Here is a 24,302-nt window from a genome sequence, read left to right on the forward strand (position 1 = left end):
CTGTCTCAAAATAACTGGTGTCAGTGGGAAAATTGGATATAAGAGTGACAAGGAGGTCAGTTAGGAAAATGTTGCAATAGGACAGTTGACAAGTTTCAAGACCCAAAACCTAGACAGTGAAAGTAGAGATGGAAAAGGGACACTCATTAATGAAATTCAGTAGAAATTTTTGACTTATATAAATTAAAGGTGACTTGAGATTTTTAATTAATGGGTATATATGTAAATGGCGCTGCTGCTAATCACTTTAAGAAAGTAAAAATGTTTGAGAGGCAAGGATTATTAATCTTACTTTACATATTAGAATTTAATTAGCTTGTGGGACATAAGAGTAACCATTTCCAGTAGATGAGTAGAAGTTTGACCTAATGCTCAGGGTAGAGGTACTAACACGAGTGTTAATGTTATGTAGGTGGAAGTTGAAGTCACAAGATCGGGCGAAATTACTCTGGGAGAGCAGATAAAGTGCTAAGAGAGGAGGCCCTTCGGAGGAACCATGGGAGAGCATAAATACTTAAAGAATGAGCAGAGAGTGTGAAGCTGAAAAAGTCTGAGGAACTGTCATCAAACTTGGAGGAGACTTACACAAGAAGCCAAGAGAACACAAAAATTTCCCCCACCGCTAAGAATTAGGTTCTGGGAGGGCAGAGATTTTTGTTGTTGCCATGTTTCACTGATATTTGTCTCAGCTTCTGGGACAGTACCTGGCACATTGGTAGGTGCTCAATAAACTCACTGAGTAAATAAATGGTAATTAACATAATAGAGAACAAGGGGGTTTGAAGAAAGATTAGTCAACAGCATCAAATGCTCTAAGAGGCCACCAGGTAGAATGAGAACTGAAAAGGTCAGTAATTGAAAAGTCATTTGAGACCTTTCAGAATACAAGGTTGATATTTCAGTGGGTTATATTCTAAATGGAAAACAGTATGAAAGAACTTAAAAAAACAACAACTAAAAACAAAACTACCCTATAATCCAGAAATCCATGATTCACAAAAGTCAAGATACGGAAACGACCAAAGTATCCAATGACAGATAAGTGGATAAATTGTGGCACACAGAATGGAATATTATTCAGCCTTAAAAGAGGAGATCCTGCCATTTGCAATACCATGGATGAAACTGGGGGACATTATGCTAAGTGAAATAAACCAAACACAGAAAGAAAAAATATGTGGAATCAAACATAATCAAATATATAGAAGCAAAGAGTACACCAGTGGTTGCCAAGGGTGGTTGGTGGGGGAAATGGGAGATATTTATCAAAGGGTACAAAGTTGCAGTTACGCAGGATGAATAAGTCTAGGAATCTGATGTATAATATAATGACTATTGTTAATAATACTATATCGAATACTGGGAATTTATTAAGAGAGTAGATTTCAAGTGCTCTCATAAAAATGGTAACTGTATGAGGAAATCGTATGTTAATCAGCTCAACTGTAGTAATCCTTTCATTATGTATTTGTATATCAAATAGTCATGTTGTACACCTTAAATATATACAATTTTTATCTAAAATTAAAGATACATAAATCTAGGAGGAATTGATGGAGAAGAAAGCATATAATGTAGAATGCCAAGAAATTTGGAAGTGGAGTAAGAGGGTAGTTGCAGAAGAGTTTCCTGGGAGAGTCACTATTAGTATGTCTGCAGAGAGAGAAAGACATGATCAGAGAGGAAGAGTGTGAACATGCAGAAGAGAATGGGAGCAGGAGGCTGAGTGCAGGTAGAGGGCTCATCCTTTAGGGGGTAGAGAGGCAGAAGGATCCAGAAATTCCTTGGCTATTTCATTGTTTTGAGGTGAAAGATAGGGACCTTGCCGCAGTAGGATGAAAGGTAGTCTGATGAATTTAGGGTAATTGGAGGTTGAGTTAGAGGTAGGTAAAGAGAGTGAAGAAGATAGCTAAGGGGAATCAACAAAGCAAGAAAACTAAGGTGATTTTAGCATAGATTAGTGTATCACATTAGGTAGTGGGGCCTTTTTTTTTCTTTAATGTGTACCTTTTTAAAAAATTTTATTTTAATTTTTATTTATTTATTTTTATTTAAATTCCAGTTAGTTAACATACAGTGTAGTTTTGGCTTCAGCAGTAGAACCCAGTGATTTATCTCTTATATAGAACACCCAGTGCTCATCCCAACAAGTGCCCTCCTCAATGCCCATCACCTGTTTAGCCCATCCCCCCAACCTCCTCCCTTCTCCATCAGCCTTCACTTTGTTCTTTGTATTTAAGAGTGTCTTATGGTTTGCCTCCCTCTCTGTTTTTATCTTATTTTTCCTTTCCTTCCCCTATGCTATCTGTTGTGTTTCTCAAATTCCACATGAGTGAAATCATACAATTTCTCTCACTGACTTATTTCAATTAGCATAATACACTCTAGTTCTATCCAATTTGTTGCAAATACCAAGATTTCATTCCTTGTCATCACAGAGTAGTATTCCATTGTATGTATGTATCTCTCTCTCTCTCTCTCTCTCTCTCTCTCTCTATCTCTATCTCTATCCCTATCTCTATTTATCTTATGTCACATCATCTTCATCCATTCATCAGTTGATGGACATTTGGGCTCTTTCCATACTTTGGCTATTGTTGATAGTGCTGCTATAAACATTGGGGTGCATGGGCCCCTTCGAATCAGCATTTTTGTATCATTTGAATAAATACCTAGTAGTGCAATTGCTGAGTCACAGGGTAGTTCTATTTTTAATTTTTTGAGGAACCTCCATACTGTTTTCCAGAGCAGCTGCACCAGTGTGTGTTCAGTAGTGGAACCTTTGTAAGCAGAGATCAATGTTCAGGGGGAAATTGACTTAGAACAATTTTCTTGGGGAAGAGGAAAAATCCAGAGAACAGTAGGTGGGACATTAGCCAAAGAAAGAAACCTCAATAGAAACACCAAAGGGCCCTTAGGAAAGTGGAGAGGGTGATAGGTAGGGATTTCAAAAAGGAAATGGTACAGATGTTTTTAGAATGATGGAATGTTGAGTTGAACAAGAATTTAGAGGCCATCAAGTCAAAACTCTCATTCAGAGAAGCATGGTGACACTTACAGAGAGCTTGGTACTGCATGAATCATTTATATGTACAGTCTAAAAATAGTTCTTAAGTGAGTGTGTTTTTCTCTTTTGCTTTCCTGGGAACTCCACTGAGCAAGAGTGAAAGAGTAGTCTCTCTTAGGAATTAAGAACTTTACAGAGGAGATGCAGAGTGAAAACAAGGTAACATTGCGAGATACAGCTTCTGACATGCAAAACGGGATCAGGCAACAAGACAATAATTTTGCTAAGCAGATTTTCATCTTAAAAGGGGATTTCCTAATCCCCTCATTCCCCACTTTGGCAAATGTACTACTGAGCTTGGAGGACGAAGTTGGTAGTGTCACACTACCTTGTAAGTGACATACTACATCTTCCAAGTAGTTCAGAAGGCAAAGTAGAGGATGTTCAGAGCCACTGCCCTTTTTTAAACATTTTTTTAAAATTTGTTTTTGATAGAGAGAGACAGAGCACAAGTGGGGGAGGGGCAGAGAGAGACGGAGACACGGAATCCGAAGCAGGCTCCAGGCTCCAAGCTGTCAGCACAGAGCCCGAAGTGGGGCTCAAACTCACAAACTGTGAGATCCTGACCTGAGCCAAAGTCAAACGCTCAACCGACTGAGCCACCCAGGTGCCCTGAGCCACTGCCCTTCTTAAAGGGTGGAAAAGGAGACCGTATGAATCAGGCATCCCAGTCGGGTGCTAAAGCAGTCCAAAGAGTCCAGACTATGAATTACATATCACAGACAAAAATTTGTTCAAAAAATGTTTAAGTTTCTGAGTGAGGTACTCCAATATTTTCTATTCAGTTCTCTGTTCTATTGCAATTTTATTTTTAAAAAATCCTGGACACAATCTGCTAAATTGATTTCACAATCTACAAATGAGTTTTGATCCATAGTTTGAAGAACATTGCTTTAGGATTTGTAATGAGGACTTCTACATTCTGTTTTTTCAATATGATGGAGAAGTCTTACTTTGTTCTACTACTATTGGAAAACCTATTAGAATGTCAGAGGCTGATGAGAAAGACAGAGAAGAAGAAGTGTATTTAGAAATTAATGAAAAACAAGGGGTGCCTGGGTGGCTCAGTCAGTTAAGCATCCAACTTCGGCTCAGGTCATGATCTCACAGTCTGTGAGTTCGAGCCCCACGTCAGGCTCTGTGCTGACATCTCGGAGCCTGGAGCCTGCTTCAGATTCTGTGTCTCCCTCTCTCTGACCCTCCCCCGTTCATGCTCTGTCTCTCTCTGTCTCAAAAATAAATAAACATTAAAAAATTTAAAAAAAAAGAAATTAATGAAAAATAATGTGTCTGTATAAAGAGCTTTGTATCAGCCCTCTGTACTTCATACCAGAAGTCTAGATGTTAAGGAAAGTGAATATGGAATTGGAGCTGGAAGGCTCTGAAGGACAAGAAATTACAGGAGAAAAAGTGGGAAAAAAGAAAGTTCTGAGGGGACACAGTTGGCTCTCACCAAGGTGGTTTCCAAGAAATCCCTAAAGGGAAATCTCCCACCTAAGCCTGCCTGGTATACAATTTTACTAGAGAGAAATGAACAAGAGGCATTCCTGACAAGAGTAGGATGTGCAGAGTTCTCTGGCAGTGTGCCAGGAGCTTATTTGAATTGCTGATGATTGATGAACATCTTTATTTGAATTGCTGATGAAGTAGGAGCCAGTTTTGGTAGATCAGGGGTTCAGATGTATAAGGAAGTACCTCCAATCTTAGGGAAAAAAAGACATCTTACATCCAAAACACTAAATATTTGTTACTAAAATCCTTATTCATTTCTTTTCCTATCCTTACTATATTCTCTTGAAGAATCTCAACATAGCAGTCCTCAGGCCACTCACCAAGAATCAATTAGGGATTTTGAGGAGAGAGGAGTGAATGCAGAAGATTGGCCTTGGGGACAGGTATTCCAGACAGAGAGGTTTTACATGCTGAGAGGCATAACTCAGTGGTTAAGGTTCTATGCAAGCAAGAGAAAAAATAGCTAATTTAAGCAAACAAACAAAAAAGAGGCAGAAAGAAAGAGTGTCATTGAAGTTACTTACAAGCTCAAACCAGCAAGTGTGCAGTAAGGACAATGTCCAGAGCAGCCTGGGACATGGATAACAAAAACCAGTGGCCAATCTCATGTCATAGTGCCATTATTGGAATGGGCCAGCTCCTTGTATCAGACTCAGTTCAAGACACGGGGCAGCTCAGTTGGTTGAGTGTCCAACTATTATTTCACCTCAGGTTATGATCTCACGGTTCATGAGATCAAACCCCACATTCAGCCTTTGTGCAGACAGCACAGAGCCTGCTTGGGATTTTCTCTTCCCCTCTCTCTCTCTGTCTCTCCCCTGCTCACACTCTCTTTCTTTCAAAATAAGTAAATATTAAAAATAAAAAGAGTCAAATTCCCAGAAGAAATCCTCTACTTGACCTACCTTGGGTCATATTCTTACTCCCTGACCAGGGGATGGTAGGACATTTTGATGGTTATACCCATCAAGTCTATATCCAGTGAAGGAGGAAGGGCTAATTCTCCCAAGAAAACCTGGGACACAATGACAAAATAGGGATCGGACACTGCTCAGGGGAAAATTCACAGTGTCCAGCATCCCTGTCTTCAGGGTACTGTGTTGATAAAGAAGGCAGCCCCAGGAGATGTTACTGGGCCCAGAGGGAACAGAGTAGCCGGCATGGATTCTGAGAGGCCTGGGATCCTCACATGGCTCATGTCCAAAGCAAATGCACTTGACTGCCTGCATTCCTTTCCAGGACTGAATTTGGAATTCAAATCAAACATTATTTGGATGGAAGAGATATCACTTTGCTGGGCTGTTTCAAAGAGCACATCAAAGCAACTCTTTGTAAATAAATCATACTGTTATAAGTGTTACATAAATCTTGAAGGACTGTAACTGCTCTTCAATATGCAATTGGGTTATGTTACAATTAATGGCAAATGCCAGGACATTACTGAATATATATATTTTTTCCTTTTCCTTTTATCCTTTTAAGAGGTGAAAATGTTGATTTCCATGCCTTTGGGAATTATGGATCAACTCAGTCTATTCTTTTGCTCATTCACCTTCTGTGCGATTCCATATTTTAACTCTCCCAATGCAAATTTGGCTTTTTCTCATGCAAACACAGGTCTTTACTGAGAATGCCAGATTATTTTTAAATCAGAGGAGAACACAGATTATTGAGAGATACAATACTCCTGTAATGTCACTTTCTTAAATGAACAAACTTCACACACAACTGGAGACGTATCCCTTCAGCAAGTTTAGGTAACATACTACCACCATCCAAATCTACACCTTCATACTACTGCTGCCCCTTCTGTTTCTGCTGTTGCTACTTCCAGAGTGCAAGGCTGGAATGTTTATTTGTGATCAGCCTTTTTCTTTTTTTTTTTAATTTTATTTTAAAGTAATCCCTATATCCAATGTGGGGCTCAAACTTACAACCCTGAGATTTAGAGTTGCACACACCTCCGACTGAGCCAGCCAGGTGCCCCCAGCAGTATCTGATCTTGGTGCTGTTCTGGGGATGCCAAACATGAAGCCACTTACCCAGAAGTTCTCATGAGGTTTAGGACTAAAGAACTTCCAGAGTCCAACTCCTAGACCACTTGCTTTTGTTGGTAGAGAGTTCTTCAATGTTGCATAGGACACTTGTGACTCTCTACTTGGCTACACCTATTCACCCTTATGAGAATAGATAAACCATTCCTGAAGCTGGATTGATTTCTGACTGGTTTCTATGAGCCATGTTAAAAAAAAAGAGAGAGAGAGAAAGTGCAAAAGCTCATTGTAGAGCAACAGAAACTGTTTAAGGCCACCATCTTTTTAAATCGAAGGATGTTAATCATAGTCAGGGAGGAGGAAGGTGACAGGAATAGTGAGGGATCAGAGATGACTGTCTGCTTTGTGTAAGTGGAATTAAATATACCATCAAGTCATTCATTTACTCACATTTGGTCAGTAGACAATTTCTGACCTTCTGAAATAATACCAATTTCACTGAAACTGGGCTCATGTATTTACGTAATGGATTTCATACCTTTGTCTGATTGCATTTTCCTTGAATATATGCTAATATAAATGAATGAAGATAAATATATCTATGTATGCAGTTCCTCCGTACCATTCTGGGGAAGGCTTTTTCCAAAAATATTTGCTCAGAATGTCTAAGCAGAAAAATTTGGGGCGTTTCACAGAAATTTCAGCAATCTAGGTTTTATTTCATTTTCCAAAAATGAATCAACCAAACAAATATAAAGTTCCAAGTTATTTCTGTATCATGAGAGTGTAGTGTATTTCAAGTTGCTAGCCTTCTTCGTACATTATATGTAATAACTGTGGATCCTCACTGTGCCTATAAAAATCTATACTAATACTTTATACTTTATTAGTATAGATTTAAATATAAAGTGTTTATATCTGAGCAACCAACTAATTCTGCTTCCACTAATGTCAGCCTTACTGATGTACCACTTCTTCAATATGTCGAATATTAGAAGTTCAAATTTGGTTTTTCCAGATGAAATACTGCCTCTTTCATGACTTGAGTCAACTTGAGGGGCCGACTAATTTTTTTTTTTTTTTTATAAAAGAAAGGTTACTTTCATATTTCCTGGGCTTTCTCTTTTCTCAATAAGATCGGTCATTTATGGGGAATCACCAATGGTTTGTCATTTTGTAGACTGCTAAATTAGTAGAACCTAATTTTTGGTTGGAAAAGCCATCTTTTGTTCTCCAACATGGTACTTGTCAGAGGTTCTCAGAACCATGACTTAATCACCTTTATCAGAAATTACAGTTGATCTCATGTGGGACTTGTTCTTTCACCAGACACATGAAATCAACTTTAGTCAAGAGCTTCTCACTATGCTATTCAACAACTCATTATAGCCCATGGGGTTTGGGAAACAAAAATACAATTCAACTGTAGTTCTTGAATTCTTAAAAGACTTAATTACAGGCCTGAAAATTATGAACGAGTTTTCTATTGTTTGATTCCCTTTTGGTTATTCTAGAGGTTAAATGGTAACCTTAGTTTTTACTCTGCCCTAGAGATCTTTTATGATTCCTTGTGTTGGACATCTCTCTGTATTAGGGTAACTATCGATTTAAGAATTACATACTTAGTCAAATTAATGGCTACATATGACCAAATTTGGGGAGGAGGGATAATATATTTCTTTTTCTTCCCCAAACTTTTGCCCTATAGTTTTCTTGAAACATTTGTCTTAATGGACTGGTCCAGACTATTCACTGCCCATTCTGACCAAGTTTCCCGTTATCTCAGGCACCTTAAGTAAACAACTAAGGGAGCTTTCCTTTCAGAGCCAGCCTTAGGTATATCTGGTTCAGGAGCAAGAAGAAAATAACTCCCCCACCGAAAGCAGAACTTTATTCTACCTGCTGACTGTGGCCTGAAATTCTTTTCACAGGAATCAAAGTGTCTCATTTCACAGCTACAAATCAAGGGCAAACACCTGGAAGAATTAAGCTTCAGCGTAGATGAGATTCCACCTAACTGCAAATGCTGCTTATGGGGGTTGATTGTAGAGGCTTGAAAAGATAAAAGATGGACCAATAACTGAGAGGACTGGGGGTTGTCAGTGATGGGAAAGAGACAGTAAAAGGTTCCAGAGGGAAATGTGGCCTGGCAATAGGTGCTCTGGAGGCTGACAGAGCTATAGTTATTATGTCCTATTGGGCACCTCTCTAATGATAAATGGACAAATAGATCAGGGGAAGTCTAGAAGAGGCAAAACGGAAAGGTGGTGGCATTTATACTTGGGTATGTGCTTGGCCAAGATGTTTCTGGAAAGTTGTGAAAATGGGAAGAAAGGATCCTAAACCATAATTTTTGAGGCAATATTTTGGAATGTGCAAGAATCTTGAGTCTAAGAATTTATACTCCAATCAAAGTGTTTGGAATGTTTGGAATGTTTGTAACAGAGTGTGAAATGAATCCATGATATGAACAATCAGAGTTTCCTGAATTATACTTATGTTCTAAAATACTGAAGAAAAAGCCCACTTTGAATCTCCTGACATATGGGGGAGTCTCTGACTTTCAAGGATGGAACCCTGACTCCCATAAGGGACAATAAAAGCATTGTTTTTATATTTTTGGGGACTCGGGTGTGACACAATGGGAAGACTTACTCAAAAGGGGGAATTCATATTATTTAGGTTATAGAGTTTCTCATCACTGTAACAAATCATACTGCAGAAATGTGTCAGCAAAACGTCCTAGAACAGGGAAGCAATTCTAAACAAAGAGTTCTCTGTGGCCAGTACGTGGACTAAATATCTTGCCTTGAGAAAGGCAAATAAGAAAGGAAAGATAAAGGCAAACTATAATTTGTCTGAAAACTGAAATAAAAATCAAGATAAATTGAAAAGTTTTGGACATGTGATAAAACAGAGTAATTAATGGAAAGTGTAGTACTCCATTGTCTCCAAAAGTGCATTCAGTAAGAACAGCATATTAAACTAATCTTTTCCTTTTGGGGTAAGACTTAGGGTTTGGTGGAACAGGGGGACATCACAGACATTTTATACATTCTGATATTTAATAACTATTTGATGAAGACTTCCATGACAGCCTTATGGATAGGTTGTTGACATGACATTATCATTAATGAGTTGATACTAATGAATGATATTGTGTGGGTCAGCCAACTTCCAGAGCAAATCCTGGGTAAAGTGCACAGCACCGTCAGTGAAACGGTGTCTTCAAACAAGTGTTACAAAAAAAAAGGGGGGGAGCTGTCTGGGTGTCTCAGTCGGTTGAGCGTCCGACTTCAGCTCAGGTCATGATCTCAAACTCCGTGAGTTCAAGCCTCGTGTCAGGGTCTGTGCTGACAGCTCAGAGCCTGGAGACCGCTTCAGATTCTGTGTCTTCCCCTCCCTCTGTCCCTCCCCTGCTCGTGCTCTGTCTCTCTCTGTCTCAAAAATAAATAAAAACATTAAAAAAAATTTTTTTTAAAGTGTTACAGGCTCTTCCTTGATTGCATCCTGTTTAATAATATCTGTAACTTGGATAAAATCCCAGAAAACAAGATTATCCAAATTTCAGAAGATAAAATTAAGAATAATGATTTATTCAGTAGAATGAAACTATACAATAGATTACATGATTAGAATTTATTATTTCTACGAGCTAGAATACTGGATTAAAAATCTGGAGAGTGAGGGGCACCTGGGTGGCTCAGTCAGTTAAGCGTCTGACTTCAGCTTGCGTCATGATCTCACCATCCATGAGTCTGAGCCCCACGTCAGGCTCTGTGCTGACAGCTCAGAGCCTGGAGCCTACTACTTCACATTCTGTGTTTCCCCATCTCTTGGCTCCTCCCCTGCTCATGCTGTGTCTCCCTCTGTCTCTCAATAATAAATAAACGTTAAAATTTTTTTTTTAATCTGGAGAGTGAAATTTAATAAAAATAAACTAGAACTCATGTGTTTTTCAGTTCAAAAAAACCCAAATGTGCTTTGGAAGTGTGGATTGGGAACATAATATCATTTTATCTTAAAAAAATAGAGTTCACATCTTGAAACTAATAATTCTTTCACTTTTGGAGTATTGTATGTGATTTTCTTCATGGCACATTTTAAGAAAAACATTGAGAAATAGTGAAGTATCCAAAGGTGATTGGATCAGCCTCGAGACCATACCTACTGAGGAGAAATAGAAGGTAACCAGCTACTTAAAGAAAGTCAATAATAAATATTTTAAAATATAAACTTTAAGAGCTTTGCTACAGAAGAGAGGGGATAAATTTGTTTTATATTGCCACAAAGGAAAAAAAACCATAGTCAGTGAGGAGGCAGATTCCATCTGAGAAAATACTTATTTATTTTTTTTTAATGTTTATTCATTTTTTGAGAGACAGAGAGAGATGGAGCATGAGTAGGAGAGGGGCAGAGAGAGAAGGAGACACAGAATCTGAAGCAGGCTCCAGGCTCTGAGCTGTCAGCACAGAGCCCAACACGGGGGTCAAACTCATGGAGGTGAGATCATGACCTGAGCTGAAGTGGGAGACTTAACTGACTGAGCCACAAAGGCACCCCCGAGAAAATACTTATTTAAATAACTAGGACAGAGAAACAGATTGCCTGGTGTGGCAGGAAGCTCCCTTTGCATCGTGGACAGAGAGGTCCATAGGACATCTACCACAGCACAGAGGACAGGTAGACATGGGAGTAAGGAGAAGGAAAGGATATAGGTTACAAAGAGAAGGGCACCAAGGATGGAACCCTGATACTGGGGTCTCCGAGGAAGGCAAGGCAAAAGATATTGTGAATGAGAAACGCCAGAGCCAGGAGGAGGCAGAAAACAGTATCATTTCTTGGAAGGCAGAGGAGGAAGCCAAAAATAAACAAAATGGCCAACAGCATTGGACAATCAAAGAAGAGAGATCAAGTTAGTCAAGAACTGAAAAGCAGTCTTTGAACTTCACAAACAAAAGGTTGCTGGTTATCTGAGTGATGCCAGTCATGTCATGAGGAGAGAAGCCAAAGTGGGGAAAGTTGTAGGAAAAGGAGAGGTGAGGTAGAGGAGCAGGGAGTGAGACTTACGCTTTCCCAAATGTCATCTGAGAAGCTCCTGAGGAAGGAAAATGGGGTGAAAGTTATGGATTGCCTGTTGGTGTTCCTCCCCGTCAGATTCACACGTTGAAGCCCTAACTGATAATGTGATAATATTTGGAGATGGGGAGATAGAGGTAATTGGGATTAGATAAGATCATGACAGGCCTGTCATGCTGGGATTAGTGTCCTCATAAGAGGAGGAAGAAAGAGAGATGCCTCTTTCTGCCATGTGAAGACACATCTGCAAGCCAGGAAAAGAGCTCTCACCAGAACATGATTGTGCGGGCACCCTGATCTTAGACTTCCAGCCTCCTAACTGGGAGAAAATTAATTTCTATTGTTTAAGCTGCTTAAGCCATGGTATTTTGTCATGGTAGCCTGAGCTGACTAATATAGACAATAATCAAAATAAAGTTCTGGATCAAGGAAATGGGTTTTAAAGTTTTTAGGATGGACAAAATTGAGCACATTTCTGGGCTAAGAGGAAGAAGTCAATGAAACAGGAAAAACTGGGGAGACAATAGACAGGATGGACAATCAGTGGAACAAAACTACAAAGGAAGCAGTAGGAAGTGGGACCAAGAGTACGACCTGGGGATTGATCTAAAATAGGAAGAACATGTGCTGGGTGCATATGAAGCAGAGTTTCCAGAATCATTACTCATAATTGGTTATTGAAGTGTTTAATATTCTGCATTCACAAAGTGTTGGAAGAAAATAAAGTGTCAGGGTGGAAAAGAGTGGATTCCACAAAATGCTTAATTAATCAGGAGCTATATTGGTTGACTACTGGCTTTCCAGAAATTATTTTCCTCCAATTACAGGAACAACCACCTGTTTCCAGGGATAATGAAAAAAAAATTATTTTCTTTGTAGCCATATGGTAAAAAGACACAGTGACACGCATTGCCCCCTACCCACCCATCACAAAGCAAAGCTTAAATAACTACTTCTAGGTGAAGTTGGTGAAGCCGGACATACAGGTCTATAATAGCCAGTGAAAATAAACAACCTATTTCTAATGCTGCACAATACTCAGCCAAAAGCATTTTCTAAAGATTTCCAATGCAAATCTGAGTGTCAGAATATTTTTCAATGGAGAAAATAATTTCACCTCTCCTGGGTTACTAAATGCCCATTATATAAAATGCAAACCCCTATTTCAGTAATGGTTCTTTTAAAAACACATTTTAATGTTGTCTGGGCTCTATTAGTCTCTGCTGATGACCATCATTAGCACAATTTAACCCTGACTTTTCCTGCTCCCAGGGCTCAGGAAATCCATGTACTCCCCAAGTAACACCTGGAACCTCTCAAGTACACAGATAATGTGTTTTTTCATTTTGTTTTGTTTTTAAGGTTATTTATTTTGAGAAAAACCTTTGTTTTAAGGTTATTTGAGTGTGTGTGTGTGAAAGGGGGAGAAGCGGAGAGAGAGGGAGAGAGAAAGAATCCTAAGCAGGTTCCTCACTGCCAGTGCGGAGCCCAATGTGGGCCTTGAACTCACGTACTGTGAGATCATGACCTAAGCGGAAGCCAAGAGCCTGACGCTTAACCAACTGAGTCACCCAGGTGCCCCATAATGTTTGTTAATTCAAGTTTTATTGCTGTTTAGCATTTGTCCAGGAGGTAATAAATGTGAGAATCAAACCATGATTGTTTTGTATGGACTCATCTATATAAAATATAAATAGTCTGATTAAAGATAATCATCCAATCGTCCTGATTGCAAATGAAGGAAGTTTTAAAACACTGCCATCTACTGCAATAGCCACAAATTGCATAGGCATTTTATGAACTGAGACATAAAATATTTTACCATGTCATACCCAGCTATATCACTAAACTGTTGAAGATGATTTGAAATAATAATTGTTATTTTTTTTAATGTTTATTTAGTTTTGAGAGAAAGAGACAGAGCGTGAGTCAGGGCGGGGCAGAGAGAGAGAGAGGAGACACAGAATCTGTCAGCATAGACCCTGAGCTGTCAGCACAGAGCCCAATGCAAGGCTCGAACTCATGAACTGTGAGTTCATGACCTGAACCGAAGTCTGACGCTCAACTGAGCCACCCAGGCGCCTCTGGTCATCATTCTTCTTAAGTGTTATACTGTGAATGGTAAGTTTTTTTATGCACTGCTATGACACTTTTGAGAACAGTGAGGCTTGTTCAGAGACGGTATTGGAGAGCACTTGTGGGTTCTGACAAGGGAAGCCCGATGTGAAACAAGTGTGTTCAACGTACCACTTCTGTTAGTGGCCAAGAATCCTGCTGTGAGTCACTAAGTAATCATCAGTTTGAACTTTGAATCCAAACGTGGTTTAAAGGGGGAGACTTATATAGACTTCAGTGAGACTCAACAGCTTTTTGTCTGGCTCTCAGAGTCCTTGACATTCTCAGTTCAAGGGAGGTCAAATAATTATATCATAATGCATAAAGTTAATTCATCTTTTTCTGCAGATTTTATTATTTAAAAAGTTGCTTTCAACAGAAAAATTCACTGATTCTTTTCATATCTCTCATTTGAGTATATATTTGGCAGAGAAATTCTTATGATAATATTATCTGTAGGGCCTCTATCACCCTAACATCATGAAAAAGTAACCTTGACTGAATTAAATAAAAAGAATATGCTTTCAATGTTAAGTCTCCATTTGTCTAGGGGAAAAAATGTTCTCTAAATCTCAATCATTTTTATCTGTTTGCCTCTCCTTCACTGGAGTGGATGATCTAGCTTGTGATTTTGCTGTTACTGTCTATAATGCACATTAAGGAGACATATCTTAGGATTTCCACTGGCAAGACAAACATAAACAAGCAAGATCAATAGCTTGATGACCCCATGGATCAGAACTTTGGAGTCTTAATGTTTACCCATTATCTTTCACAAGTTTCTATTTAGAGATGTGCCATGAATACCAAGTTTGCTTGCGTGGACTCTGAATAAAGCATATTGACTGAGAAAAAAGAATTGAGAGAAAGCACGATAGACCGGTGCCCTCCTATTCTAACCATTAATCATCAGAACAAGCAATTTTAAAAAGTGAATGGTAGGGAATTCTGTAGCATTTAAATTCAACATTCTATTTTTTTCTCTTAAAAAATTTTTTTAATGGTTATTTATTTTTGAGAGAGAGAGACAGAGACAGAGACAGACCGTGAACAGGGGAGAGGCAGAGAGAGAGAAAGAGGGAGAGAATCCCGAGCAGGCTCTGAGCTATTTCATTTTTTCTCCCTTAACTTTCTTACAAGAGAATAGGCTTGGCTGTGAATTCAACTGATATGATGAAACAACCCAGAGAGTCAAATTTTGAGTTTGATTTTCTGTTATGTTTTCCTGCAACCACTTTTTGTAAAAGGTTCTTATATCTTAATCATAGACATTGCATGGTTTTCTGTGAGGTGAGAATTTAATAGGTTGAGACTTTCATTCTCTCTTTTTAAGTTTATTTATTTATTTTGAGACGGACAGAGACAGCACAAGTAGGGGAGGGGCTGAGAGAGAGGGAAAGAGAGAATCCCAAGCAGGCTCTGCTCTGCCAGCATGGAGCCTGATACGAGGCTTGAACGCACGAAACTGTGAGATCATGACCTGAGCCGAAACCAAGAGTTGGACGCTTACCTAACTGAGTCACGCAGGCGCCCTTATTCTCTTTCTTTAAGCTATCCATTTCAAGTAGAAGTGACCACTTTATCCTATAGCCCTTAAGTTCCTCACAACTTCCCTGTTTTTTATGGCAAAAACAGGAAGCAGCCACTTGGTCACTCAAAGTCTTGCCTTCAATGGGCATTTCATTCCATGAGGCTGTAGGTGTTATCTGTATTACCTGACTTCATCACCTCTTTTTGCCATGGTGCGTGTCATGCAATGCTACGGTCTCTTATCATTAGCTGGATGTTAGGAGCCATCAGGCCCAATGAGGTCAGATCACCCATTCCAGATTTTCTCCATTCCTCTGAGGTTCTACTGCCTGTAGCCACTTTTGGAATTGATTTCTGTAGTGTGAGTTCTTAATTGTAAGGAAAAAAAGTCACTTTGGCTGATTAAGCATAAACTTAGAATATTAAGAAGCTCATGGAATTGCAGAGATAGCTAGAGAATGAGGTTTGAGGCTAATCTTGAAGGGAAAGTTGCCTCAAAACATCCTTTAGAATTGCACTGTTAAGGAAACATCCAACCTACCCCTCATCAAGGACGGACACCGGGACTTTATTCTGCAACCATTGTTACTTCAGTGCCAGGAACTCAACCATGCAGCCACTGCCTTCCCTCCAAGCTAAAAGCCCTTTTTGTTACTCCAGGTCCTCCTAGAGACAGACAGAAAAACAGAATTAAACATGCAAGGGTTTTATTAGGGGAAATACCTATGTGAGAGAAAATGGAAGGGTTTTAGAATAGAAGGGGAGAGCTATCACATCTCCAACCAAGTCTGAACCTGAGTGAAGGGAAAAGGGAGGGAAGGTGAGTACAGAGGTGTGTGCCAGACTGCTGCAGTCTACGGAGGTTTCTAGAAGGTCCTTCAGGGAGTCCTCCAACTGAAGTTGGTCATCAGAAGACAGGAACGGGGCTTCCTGAGTGTTTCTGTGTTCCTCACTGAGCAGCCATGTGGAAAGAGTGATCTCAATGCAAATGTTGTAATGACTTTCAGAGGGCAGCAGCTGGGGCCCATGATCAATGATGCCCCCTATAGTTGGAGGTGGAATCTAACTAAGTTACACGCCTGTGCTTTAGCTGCAAAGAAGCCTGGCAAGGGAGGCACTGAATTCATAAGTTGCTAACTCCTCAAATGCAACAAGGGTGTTAAAAGATATCTTAGGCATGAGCACCTGAGGGGCTCAGTCAGTCGAGCATCAGACTTCAGCCCAGGTCATGATCTCGTGGTTCGTGACTTTGAGCCCCATATCAGTTCACTGCTGTCAGTGTAGAGGCTGCTTCAAATGCTCTGTCCCCCTCTCTCTCAAAAATGAATAAACATTTATAAAAATATATATATCTTGGGCAGTCAGAACACATGACAGACCCATCACAAAAATGAAAACAAAATAACATTAATGAAAAGGCCTGACACTGTGTATACTTGGCTGTTTTATGAACATTAGGTGAATGGTTAAAAAGAGCAAGTTTTGCACCTTTCAGAAATAGAAGGGGAAAGACACAGGAGAACAATGACTAGGGGAAAGAAAAGGAGGAAACCCAGAGGGAAGAAATGGAAGAGAGAAATAGGAAGGAGAGGGAAGAAGTTAAGAACATGTTGGGGAAAGAAGCTGGAAAGATAGTAGGAGAATGTGAGGAAGGGAGAAATGGGGGAGGAGGAAATGGTGAAGATTCAAATTCAGAAGCCAGCGTCCAGCGCCCACACTTTTCAACATTATAATCCAAGATTTCACAACTGGTAAGCGGCAACTGAACCAGTTCTCTTAATTTTTTTTTTTTTTTTTTTTTTGAGTTTTGGTTTCATCAATTGCCTCCCTAGACAATTTAGACATAGAGAAAGAACTTCTTGCAAGCTTTTTCTTCATTGATTTGGTGCATAGAAAACCATAAAGTCATGTACAAATGAGGGCAGGAACTTGAAGTATACTCTATTTATTGAACTCAAATGTAGTAATTAATTAGCTCCTTTGATTCTATATTTTGCTTTGCCTTTTGAGGCTTTGCTCCTACATGTCTTCCATCCCAGACAGTAGCCTATAGGTTTGTTTCCTGTTAACTAGATATTCCAGCAGTAGCTAACCTTTGCATTTTCTATGATACCCTGTAGATGGTACCTTGGTTAGTGCTTTCATTTTCTACTAAGTTTGTACAATTCTAATAGGACTATGTGATGTACAATTTAGATATGAGGCATTTGAGTTAAGTCAAATACAAAATGTAAGTAAATGGATTAATTTTTTTCGGGTGCAAACTCTCATTTTATTTAGGCCAGCATGATTACAGTTTTATAACATGATTTCAGACTATAATGACATTACTGTGCTAATCCTGAGAAAGTCAATTGGATTTTATATACTAGCTATAACAATCAGTAATATTTTATAGCTATATGATGGCTGTTATGAATATTAATTGCCACTATCAACTGTTCCTGGACTGCTACCATTTATTTTCTACTCCTTTGGCTTTACAGTGAAGGCTCTATAATGAAATCTACTTATTATTATCTGTGCAAAGCAATTTTTTAAAATGTCTTTTAAAAATCTTTTGGGTTACTCTAATTCTATCTTTCTGTTTTTGAATGAATATTGTAGAAGTAGATTATTTTGGAGTTGGTAGTCTGATTTTACCCTTCTACTACTCATACAATTTCAGCTAGTCCTTATCTGTACCCATAAAACAGATTATTTTCTAGTTGTTCTAAAGCAAGAAAAATTTTAAGAAACAACTTGAGTGGGTAAAATAAATTAATCTGAAAAAGTCTGGAAAATCAAGTAAGTTTCAGAATAAAATAAAATCAATGGCTATGTACTATCTCCTTGAATAAGACCTAGTCGATAATATTTAGGGAAAACTCTTTACAGTATTGCTGTATATAAAAATAATATATCCCAACTATTACTATATTCTTTTTGTCCAAATACCAAATGATTTCACTTATATGTGGAATTTAAGAAACAAATTAGCATAGGGAAAAAAAGAGAGAGTAAGGGAGGCAAACCAAGAAATAGACTCTTAACAATAGAGAAAAAAAACTGGTAGTTACCAGAGGGGAGGTGGGTGGCAGGATGGGTTAAATGGGGGATGGGAATTAAGGAGGGCACTTGTGATGAGCACCAGGTTGTATGGAAGCGTTGAATCACTAAATTGTACACCTAAAATTAACATTACACTCTATGTTAACTAACTGGAATTTAAATAAAAACTTAAAAAATTCAAGCCAAAAAGTTTTAAGAACTCTTAAAACTCAACAATAAGAAAACCAACAACCCAAGAAAAAATTGGGCAAAAGATGTGAACAGACACTTTGCCTAAGAGTATATACAGATGGCACATAATTATATGAAAAAATGCTCAACACCATTTGTCATTAGGGAATTGCAAATTAAAACAATAATGAGATACCACTACACCTCTACTACAGTGGCTATAATACAAAAAACAAAAACAAAAACAAAAATATATAAATGATATTAAACAACAGACACTAACCTGGCCAAGATGTGAGGCAACAGAATATTCATTCATTGTCGGTAGGAATGCAAAACGGTATAACAGTTCTGGAAGACAGTTTGGCAGTTTCTTACAAAGCTAAACACAGACCTAGCATATGATTCAGCAATTGTGCTCCTAGGTAATTTACCCAATTAAGTTGAAAATATGTCTATACAAAGACCTGCTCAAGAATGTTTATAGCAGCTTTATTCATAATTGCCAAAGCCTGGAAGCAATTCATATGTCTTTCAATAGGCAATGAATAAGCAAACTGTGGTATATCCATACAATATAATATTATTCAACAATAAAAATGAATGGGCTATCAAGTCATAGAAAGATATGGAGGAACTTTAAATGCATATTGCCAAGTGAAAGAAGTCAATCTGGAAACAGTGTATGATTCCAATTATATGATATTCTGGAATTATATTCTAATTATATAATATACTGGAAAAGGTAAAAGTATAGAGACAACAAAAAAAATTCATGGTTGGGAGCACCTGGGTGACTCAGGCAGTTAATCATCTGACTCTTGATTGTGGCTCAAGTCATGATCTCACAGTTGTGAGATCATACCCTGCATAGACTTCACACTGAGCATGGAGCCTGCTTAAGATTCTCTGTCTCTCCCTCTGCTCCTCTCCCTTGCTCATGCACTCTCTCTCTCTCTCTCTCTCAAAAACAAAAAAAAAAAAGATCAGTAGTTGCCAGAGGTCATGGGAGAGCAAAAGGAACAAATAGGTGAAACTATTCTGTATAGTCCTGTAATGGTAGATACATGATATTATACATTACTCAAAACCCATAGAATTCTACAGCACAAAGAGTGACTTGGTGTAAACATATTTAAAAAAATCATTTAGGAGGTTTGTAGACCCCAGGAAAAATACAGTCTGTGAAAAGAGAATCTAATTGTATTACACATGTATGAAACAACCTCACTGAAGGCGGTGGGGAAAAGGCAATGACCTAAGTAACTCTGGAAATGAATGTTACATGAAAGGCAAAAGGAATGGAACATAAATAATGTACTCTATTCTATAAAGTTGTTTGTCACAGGAGTGTGGTTAGCAATTCAGAGTTTGCTCTATATGTTAAATAGATGGTTGATCGTGGGAGCCAGATATCTTACTGTTGGAGTGGAAATTGACAGATCAGCAAGGACAGAAAGCTAGAAGGATCTTTGTGGTAAAGTATTAGAGTTGGAAAAATCAGTAAGAACTCATGTTTAACTTCATATAGATAAGACGTTTACATATAGAAATATTTACAGATATGTGCGTACACATAGGTTAGTAGACACGTGCATATTTCTTTGCTCTGTCAGAGCAAAAGCTGACAGAGCCTTTACAAAATGGCACTCCAATAGCAATGAACATGCACACCTAGCATCTAGTATAGGTTTCTAGAACCATTTTCCAATAAAAAAGAACAGGGATCTTAGAAGAAATGGCTGATTCTAGGACTGGGAAAAGAAATATATAAAAGGAGGCTGGAGCATCTCATAGTGCCAGGAAGGAAGGAAACACTCAAAGCAAAACAAAACAACCCACATCAATGGGGTTATGTCAAAGGGACATGGGATCCAACTAAAAGAGCTCCCAATTACCAAGGCAGGACCAATCTAAGCAGCAAAATAAAGTAGTATTGGATTATAACCCCAAATGTAAATAGGTATCCATGCGTCCCCACCGATATAGACAAATGATTGAATAAATTAACAAATTGGTGAGAAAAGACAAATCTCTGAATCAGAATAAGTCCAAATCAGTTTTGTAGATACTTCACGGTAAAGGAGGGGGAGCATAATTCCCCTCTTTAAGTGTGGGCTCACGTAGTGACATTCCTTCTAAAAGCTAAAGTATGGAAAGTGGAAGGAAAGGGTAACTGCAATGGAGAAACCTGACAAACACTACTTCAGTCAGACAGTCAGGGTCAATATTAATACTCACAAATCATGAGAGTATGTACCCTTCATATGGTATGATGAAAATGGAATTTTACCTCTGTGATCTTCCTCTTAAAACTCATAACTCTGGCTTAGGGGTGCCTGGGTGGTTCAGTTGGTTGGGTGTCCAACTTCATCTCAGGTCATAATCTCATGATTCGTGGGTTTAAGCCACACTGGGCTCTCTGCTGTCAGCATGGAGACTGCTTCAGATTCTCTGTCTCCTTCTCTTTGTTCCTCCCCTGCATATGCTCTCTCTCTCTCTCTCTCTCTCTCTCTCTCTCTTAAAAATAAATAATAAGAAATTAAGAAAAAAAACCCCATAACTCTTGTTTAATCATGAGAAAAATATCAGAACAAATCCAATAGCAGGGTATCCTATAATATACCTGACTAGAACTCCTCAAAACTCAGTGTTTTTACAAAGACATCTTAGAAACTGTCAGAGCTGGGGCACCTGGGTGGCTCAGTTGGTTAACCATCTGACTCTTGGTTTTGGCTCAGGTCATGATCCCACAGTTCATGGGGTTGAGCCCTGTGCTGAACTCTGAGATGTGGGTGCAGAACCTGCTTGGGATTCTCTTTCCCTGTCTCTCTCCCTCTCTCTCTGCCTTTCCCCTGCTCTCTGTCTCTCAAAATAAATAAATAAATAAACATTTTTAAAAAAGAAAGGAGAAACTGTCATAGCTGACAGAAGCCTAAGGAGACATGATAACTAAATGTAATTTTGCATTCTGGGTTGGACCCTGGAAGAGAAAAGGCAAGAGATACACTACTAGTAAGTAAAAGCAGGGATTAATATATCTTAGTTTGGTTGCAAAGCCCATTTTCTTTTCACTAGATCAGCATTTCTCAAAATATGTTCAGTGGAACTCTAAGCCCATTAAAATCTCTTGGGGAAAAAAAGACTTTTTAATAAATTACTTACTTATTAAATACACATGGGAAATTTGTCGTAGACTCCTGGGATCTTTTACAAATTTGTAATGGACATTAGCAAATAAAGGATTCTGACAAAACTTACAATAAGGAAATCTGTCTACCTTTGTAACACAGATTTTCCCAAACTTATTTTACACAGTACCCACTTTTCATGTAAGTTTTACTCCATTGGCCTTGCTCTGTTAGGCTGCCACTCTGAGGCAGTAGGAGATGTGGTAGTAGATGTGGTCCTCAGGAACTCTGTGTTCAAGTCCGGGTGGGTTGGCAATCTGTGACAGATACTGCTGCTTGCCTCCAAATATCCACTTACCCTTTCTTCTTACTAATAAGATCAATTTTTTGTTTGACACATTGTCAGCTTGCTGAAAGACTACCTTTCCCAGCCTCCCTTGACACGTTTTGAGACTTAGTTCTGGCAATGAGACCAAAGCTGAATTACCTACAGAACTTTACCAAGTATCCTTAAAAGATAGGGGCATCTTTCTTTCTGTCTCCCTTCTTTCTTCCTGCTCGTTGAAGTGCATTTATAATAGCTGGAACTTCGACAGCTATCCCGGACTGTGAAGTAGCACACTAAGTGTAATACAGCGGCAAAACAGAAAAAGCCAAGATGGCTGACAACCCAGAAGCTACCATACCAACCCTGGTTTTACCTTCAGACTTCCTTTATGAGAGAAGGAAGTACAAAGATAAATACTCCTAACTTGTTTAAACTACTTTTATGGATTTTTAAAAATTAGATATGTTGCTGATTTGGTTTAGTTGTTATATACAGCTGAAGTGATTCCTAAATGATACACATTCTGATTTAAAAAAAAAGTCAGAAGAAAATAATACATAAACAAAAAGAAATTCATTAAAATGTTGATTACTGGTGTTTTGGGAGAGGAAATAGTCTTTCTTTGCTAACAATTGACACATAGTTTCAATAAATCAAGTCCTTGAGAAGTCACTGATGGCAACCTCTTCTTTTTTTTCTTTTTTAAAATTTTTCTTTTTTTTTTAGAGAGAGAGAATGAGTGAAGGGGCAGAGGGAGAGAGAGAGAGAGAGATAGAGAGAGAGAGAAAGAATCTTAAGCAGGTTCCACACTCAGCACAGAGCCTGACACGAGGTTCGATCTCACAATCCTGGGGTCATGACCTGAGCCAAAATTAAGAGTTGGATGTCCAACTGACCGAGCCACCCAAGTGCCCCAGCAACCTCTTTATTCAAGTATTAGCACAGAACATCACCTTGTATCAAAATTTGCATCATTTCCCAGCCAGACTAAGATGCTGCTATTCTATTGTATTGAGATACTTCCAATAAAACAATTATACACTGTGATAATTGTCTTCCAGTTACATTTTCACTACCTGAAGAGAAAAATTTAGACCCTTTCCTCTTATCTTCCATACCACAGGCCAGGAAAGTTGTTGAAGCTCAAGACATACTTGTTGGATAAGTGAATGAATGAATGAATGAATGAATAAAGAAAATTGGTTAAGCATTCCAAATGATACACAGTAAACATAGTAAATATGTTCCTTTTGCCAATTCTCCTGCATCAGCAAGACAACAGGATTATTGTTACACGTGGTCTTCCTTCTAGCTTTTGGTCCTTCCACTTGAAGTCGTTTTTCCTGTGGACATTTCCCCTTTTGCACACTGCATTTTACCCAATGTAGAGTGACTACTTCTTTGTCCCTCGTAAAGCCATGGCAGGACCCTCTCTTTTATCTCAAGTCTGATGCACAGGCCAGTATTTCAGAAGGGTGAATTTGAAGGCTATTTTGACAGGGTAGAAATTTCATGGCTCTTTGTGATTGGGCACAGCTTACCAGGTGACATGGGTCCGTGAGAAATATGGCTCAGGTTTGGCCATATGAAGATGAACAACTTCATGCTCCCAGTCTTCTCGGCTCTCTGAGCACAGACTTTTGAAATTTGGTTGGATGGTGGGGACTGAGAGGAGAGGTAGCATGTCCCAGAGGCCTGAATTCTAACTGAAGACTCTTCAGTTAGTTTAAGTTCTCAGGTAGAACATTTTTGTGACCTTTGTCAGAGGCAGAATTCTGGACATGTTTATGACCGAGAGTCCAAGAAAACACCTAATTTCAGTTCACCGTTATATAGGTTCTTTTACCTTCCAGTATAAAAGAAGCTTAAATGTCGAAAGTGAGATAGGGAGGTAATATTTTTTATCTGAAAGGAAAAGTGACAATCCAGAGTTTTGAAGTGCAGGCAGTACACTTCGCTACAGACCCTTATAGTAACCTAGAACTTCATATTTTGTGTTATCTGCCTAACACTGCAGGCATTTGAGATATCTGCAAATAAAAATTTATTTTCAGAACGCTTCGTATTTTAAACTCTACCAGGGGTTCCCCAATTTTTAAGCACCCATTTAAAAATGATCCATCCAATTGGGAAAAGAAAGAATTACTTAATAAATGGTGTTGAGACTGTTGGTTAAGAATTTAAAACACAATTTAGACTCTTAATTTTTAGCTATCCATCCAAATAATTTGAAAGTAGATGTAGAGTTACATATACAAAGTTCAAACCACTAAAAAAGTCTTAAAGAACTTGGAATGGGATATTCCTGGAAAGAGGAGGAGGAA

At 38.6% G+C, this 24,302-nt stretch overlaps 1 long non-coding RNA gene across 1 annotated transcript; it reads right to left on the reverse strand.

The window, feature by feature from the left end:
- Nucleotides 1-15,881: 15,881 nt before the first annotated feature.
- Nucleotides 15,882-23,776, reverse strand: LOC122213461. Its single transcript, XR_006199524.1, has 3 exons — nucleotides 23,520-23,776; nucleotides 18,803-18,870; nucleotides 15,882-15,963 (listed from the first exon to the last, which is right to left on the reverse strand). It is a non-coding gene; the product is annotated as an uncharacterized LOC122213461 (long non-coding RNA).
- Nucleotides 23,777-24,302: the final 526 nt, after the last annotated feature.

Source organism: Panthera leo, chromosome A2 (genome assembly GCF_018350215.1).
Source record: "Panthera leo isolate Ple1 chromosome A2, P.leo_Ple1_pat1.1, whole genome shotgun sequence".
Classification (NCBI taxonomy): Eukaryota; Metazoa; Chordata; class Mammalia; order Carnivora; family Felidae; genus Panthera; species Panthera leo.